Raw genomic sequence first — 6,043 nt, forward strand, 5'->3', positions numbered from 1 at the left:
TTTTTCTCCCTCCCTACCCCCCCCACCACCTCCCTCCCTGCCCGGCTCCCTCCTCCCCCTCCCGCCCTCGCTCCTCCCTCCCCTGCCGCCTGCCCCTGCCCGGCTCCCTCCTCGGTGCCCTGGGGCTGGGGGCGGGGGGAGTGGATGGGGGGGACTGGGCGGGGCGGCCCAGGACGCCTGGGTCTCTGCCCCTCCCACTTGCTGGGCTTCCGTGGCTCCATCCCCGGAGGCCGGGCAGAGCTGGCAGAGGTCAGCGTCCCGGGCTCCGTGATGCCAACCCTTTCTCTCGGGCGCTTTCTCCTTCGCTGCCATTTGGGGAGACTGAGTTGTCTCCTCCGGCCTCGCTGCGTTCTGCCAGGCCGGCCTCTGGTATCTCTCCCAGGGTAGGCAGTGGGGGACGTGGACACTCCCAGGACGTGGGGTGATGGAGCAGGAGGATGCCCGGGGAGAAGACACTGTCCTCTTTTCTGTTAGCCTTCACCTGTGGGTCAAAGCAGTCCCGTACCCCCACCCCCACCCCGGCCTTCTCAGTCCTATGGCCTAGGAGCAAACTGGTTTAACTCCTGGGGGTTCTGAGGGTGCTGCGAACTGGGTTCACAGACCTCCTCCCTCTCACACTGCCTGCAGTCGGCTCCAGGAGTTAAGGCGCGTGGGTCTTTCGCTGCCAATATTGTCCCCACCTTTAGGCTTGGATTTGGAGGGGGAGAGGCTGGGAGGAGGGTTGAAAGAACATGGGGGGGGGGACTGGGAGGAGCCTTGCGCTGGGTGTGAGGGAGAAAGCCCAGGCGAGGGTGTGTGTCTGGCTCAGCCAGCGAGGCCTGCCTGGCTGCCTGGTAGATGCGCCACGAATGTTGTTGACGCTGGGTCTCTAGAAGCCCAGAGTCAGTGTCTGTGACTGATAGGGACGTCCTCCGACTTCAAAGAAGCCAAGACTGACAGGCTCTCAAACCTAGAGAGGGAAGCCAATAGTTTGACTCCATCCCACAGAGCACAGAGCCAGAGAAAAGTGGAGTCCAGGGTCTATGCATAGAACCGAAGCACTCCCCCACGGGGAAGAGGAGAAAGATCCTTGGACAGGCTGGGCCAGGCACTAGTCCAAAGGACCATCCCCAGCAGCACTCCCAGGGTGGCCAGCACCTGGGGAATGGGCTCCTCAGTCACATCACATTTTCCACCCTGGCATTACTCAGCTCTGGTCTTGCTGCTACCCTAGGGGCCAGGCATCCTCCTCCCGGGAAAGACTTCTTTGGGTAGCCACTATCAGGTGAAAGAGGGTTGGGGGGGGGGCGAGAAGAGGCATGCCATGGCTACCCCAGGAGACCAGAGACGTCATGGGGGTGCAGACAAGCGCTCCTTTTCACTCCAGGGCTGGGAAGAGCTGGGAATAGGTACTCCAGGGTTCTGTCCCCAGGTGGCCTGGCTGCTGTTGACTTTGCTGGTTACCCTGGGAGCAGCTCTTAGCAATGTGGGAGGGGTGCGTGTCAGGGAGTTGGACCCTGGCATTGAGGCTGGGGTGGGCTGGTGAGCTGCCTGTGTGGCAGGGATCTTGCCAGGAGGCTGCGACTTTAACCCCTCCTGCCCTGCCCTGGTGGTGGCTGGCGGAAGGAGGGGCGGGCCCAGCTGCGGTTTGGGAATGTGGCCCTAATCCCCCTCCCCACCCCACCCCAGCACATCTGTACTTGGTTTACAGTGAATGAGTCTCCTGTCCTGGTGAACCAGGCTTGGGCACCATTCCCTTCCTGCCCAGGCACTGGGACACAGACGCAGGCACCACCCTGCTCAGCTCTCTCCACCAGCTCTCCCTTCCCTCAGTTCTTCCCTTCACCTTTAGAGGATTTCAGGGCCTTGACCCAGAGACCAAGTAAGCATTGGAGCTCCGAGACTGCAGCTTGGGGTAGCGATGGGAATGGAGAAGTTAATGGTTCCTGCCTTCCCCCTTTGTCTTAATTTGTCGATATGTCTCTCTTTGTGGCCGGCGTTTGTTCATTTATCCACCCTGGTTACTATAACTAATTACGTACTTGAAATTTCCTTGTTGTAGCCAAAGACTAGAGTGAGAGATGGAGAGATGATGTCCAGGAATATTTGCCCGGTACCAACCTCTCTCATCAATAATTGTCTCTGCCCCTAACCAAGACCCAACCGCTGGGGTTTGTAACAGAAGCAGTTAGCCACAGCAGGCAGGGCCTGGTGACAGAGGCCTGTAATCCCAGCTACTCAAGAGGTTGAGGCAGGAGACTCACACATTTAAGCCTTGGGGCTGGAGAGATGACTCAGCAGTTAAGATCACTTACTTGCTACTCTTGCAGAGGGCCAGGGTTCAATTTTCAGCACCCACACAGAGGCTCACAACCATCTATACAACTCTGCCCTCTTATGATCTCTTTGGGGACCAGGCACTCATACAGGCAGGCAAAACACTTATGCCTACAAAGTAAATTTAAAAAGCTTAGAGAGAGAGAGAGAGAGAGAGAGAGAGGGGGGGGGGCCAGCTTGGGGAAATTAGTGAGATAGTGTCTCAAAAAAAAAAAAAAAGGAGAACCAGGGCTGGCTAGCTCATTTTTTTGGTACAGCACTTGGTTAGCAGTATAAAATCCTAGGCTCAAGTCCCAATAATACAAAGTTAAATACACAGCAGACTGAGGAGTTCAAATGCTCCCCTTCCTCCATTCCCCATCTTGCAACTGGGTCAACTTCTGTCCAGGATTTCCCTCTTCGTCCTGGTGGAGGGGACTCAGCTCCCTTCTCTTTCCCTGAGGCCAAGCCTATTTCCAGGCTTTGCTGTATTGGTAGGTTCTCCATTAGCTCACTGTGGCAGGTCCAGGAAGTGATATCCTGGGGGTCCTAGGATCATGCTTCTTCCTTTGCTACCCCCTTTTTAAAAAATGCTTATTATTTTATGAGTGTGTATGTATGTGTGTGTGTGTGTGTGTCTGAGTGTATGTAAGTGCACTGTGTGTGTTCAGTGACAGTGAAGGTCAGAAGAGGACATTGGGCAGCTGGTGGTGGTGGTGGTAGTGGTGGTGGTGGTGGTGGTGGTGGTGGTGGTGGTGGTGGTGGTGGTGGCAGCGGTGCACACCTTTAGTCCCAGCACTCGGGAGGCAGAGAAAGGCAGATTTCTGAGTCTGAAGCCAGCCTGGTCTACAGAGTGAGTTCCAGGACAGCCAGGGCTACATGAAGAGACCTGTCTTGAACAAACTGAAAAAGAAGAGGGCATTTGGATCCTCTAGAGTGGAATTATAGCCTGTTATACTATGTGGGTGCTGGGAACTGAACCCAGGTCCTCTGGAAGAGCAGCAAGTTATTCCCAGCTGCTGAGCCACCCTTTCCAACCTGCATAACAGAGCAAAGAGCAAGAGTAGCTACAGGGCGAAGATTCAGGAATGTCTTCCTGGCCCTGTCTTTACCCTGTTACCCCACCCCTACCTTTCACCCTTGTCCCTTCCCACCAACATCAAGACACTGAGTGGGTCATTTTCTCATGCTCAGTCTGGTCCTGCAGGCATGTCCCATGTCACACTCAGAGATTGCTGGCAGATGTCTGTGGGGGCTGGGAGAAGCTGGGTTACAATCCCCAAGGACATCATTAAGGCACAGAAGTACTAGAGGGCCTTGGAGACCAGGGCACCAAGGGAGAACATGATGAAAACATGTTTTGTACAACACGTGTCCTTCCCTTATCCCTCCTCCCCTCCTTTGCCCACCTCCTCCTTCCAGGTGCCCAGTGCGAAGGCTGGTGCTGGCCCTGCCTCAGTGATTGTTCAGTTTTACCCTTGTACCGGGTCTGTCTGTGCTCGCCAGCTGGTTGGCTCCGATGATGTGTAAGTTTGTGTGTGGAAGGTCCTCACCAGCCCCAGGGCTGTCCGGATCTCTGTGTAGAATAACGCCTTGGTTTTGAAGCATAACATTTAGGGCTGCTCTGCACTGCTCTAAGAATTTCTTTCCTAGCAGACACCATTCATGAATTCAGCAAATTCGGATTGAACAGACTATGTGCTAAGCAGTATGCTAAGCCCTGGGAATACTTATATATGGTCCCTGCCCTTGTTGGCTCGAAGGCTGCTGGAGGTGTCAGGTGTTAACTAACTAGGGCAATCGGACCGAGAAGTGCTGCAGGAAGAAGGGTGTGTTTACACCCAGCCAGCTTTCTGGGAAGAAGAAAGGGAGAGAGGGGGGTAACGAAAGAATATGTTCAAAGATCCTGGGACCGAGGTCTGAGATCTCAATCATATCACGCTGATAAAAATAAGAGGGGGTCCCTATTCCTATGCCACCCCCGTGTCCAATACGCCATGAAGAAGGGACAGTAAAAGCCTCCTCGTGGCCAAAGCTGATCCTAGGACACATGGTAATGCTGTGCTGGAATGACTTCGTGTGTTCCTTCTCCTTGTCCTAAAGGGTGAAACCGAGACACAGAAAGGGAAGAATTACAGGCTTAGGCTTGAGATTACCATACAGAAATCAAGGCTCCAAATTGACAAATTCTCCAGCATGAAGAATCTTGCGTTTGCCTGGCTGGAGCCTCCTGGGGAGAAAGCTTTCTCCTCCCTGTACACTCCGCCTCCTGCAGATCCAGCCCTGACCTGCCCTACTCCCTGGAGCTACCATGTCTGCCTCCACAGTCCATGCAGTGTGGATGAGGTGAGCGCTCCAGGTGTCTGCCAGCAGCGCGTAGGCGGGTGCAGCTGTCTATTTTGCACAGAACCTGCCTAGGGGAGGGAGGATCTTCTCTCTCCTCCTCCATCCATTGCCCAGGTACCCAAGTTCTAAGGGTCTTCCTTCAACTGCTTCTTTTTAATTCAGTGCTTGGGATCAGACCCAGGGCCTTGTAAGTGTTTGGTAAGGGCTTCAGCATGGACCTACATACCAGTTGCTCAGGTTCTTCCTTCTGAAGAAAAGAGTGGAAGGCCCTCTGGAGGAGGGAAAGGGCCTCTCTGTGGCCATGCCACCTCTGGAGGTGGCAGAGGTCATGGGACCAATGGGGTTAAGCTCCATCCCTGCTCTGACCTACTTTTCTACCTGTGCCCACATCCCCTGAGGCCAGGCTGTTGGGTGGGGCCAACCTGGCACCCCTGCACCCACACCTGGGACTTCCCCTGATTGGAAACTCCCAGGACCCAGGCCTCCTGCCTGCTCTGCCAACTCCCACCAACAGCCTGGGTTCAGCTCACCCATCCCCTGTCAGATCTCTGCCAGTCTCCTGCCAAACTACATCTAGATACCCAAACCAAGGGACCCCAACCCTGTGGGTCCACCTGTTACAGTCCCCTTTGATATCTGGCTGCCTGCCATCTGAAGTTTTTTTTTTTTTAGGAAAAGATGTGGGGAGGGAGGGGACTTGCAGGAAGCTGCCCTTTGTTGAGCACTTACTGTGTGCCGACATACTCTCATGTACATAATCTCATTTAATCCACACCAATGGGATCCAGAGAGCTCACAGTTACCATCCTCAGTCTATAGACGAGGGAGTGAGGACACAGCCGAGCCAAGATGAGAACCCGGGTATTGGCAGTCTAAGCTCTCGCGGTCATAGCCGACGTTCTGTGCCAGTTATAGCCTCCCACTCCTCTCTCCACGGGACAAGAGACTTGGGAACTAAGTACGACCTAACGCAGCAAGCATTTATTAAGCATCTTATAGACACCAGGCACTGACAGGTGCCAGAAATAAAGAGGTCACTGTCCCCAGGGTCTGTGGGAGAGATGTGTATATGGACTAGGACATGTCTAACTCCAGGGTCCCGAACGAGCCTTGGATTTGCTATGTAGCCTTAGATGACCTTGAACGTCTGGTCCTGAATGCAGAGTTACGGGCATGCAGCACCCGTTTATGTGGTGATAGAGACCAGAAGGAAAGCCGGGCGGTGGTGGCGCATGCCTTTAATCCCAGCACTCGGGAGGCAGAGCCAGGCGGATCTCTGTGAGTTCGAGGCCAGCCTGGGCTACCAAGTCAGTTCCAGGAAAGGCGCAAAGCTACACAGAGAAACCCTGTCTCGAAAAACAAAAACAAAAACAAACAAACAAACAAACAAACAAAAAACAGA

This window comes from Peromyscus californicus, unplaced genomic scaffold, assembly GCF_007827085.1.
Source record: "Peromyscus californicus insignis strain IS unplaced genomic scaffold, ASM782708v3 Scaffold_20__1_contigs__length_68692818, whole genome shotgun sequence".
Lineage (NCBI taxonomy): Eukaryota > Metazoa > Chordata > Mammalia > Rodentia > Cricetidae > Peromyscus > Peromyscus californicus.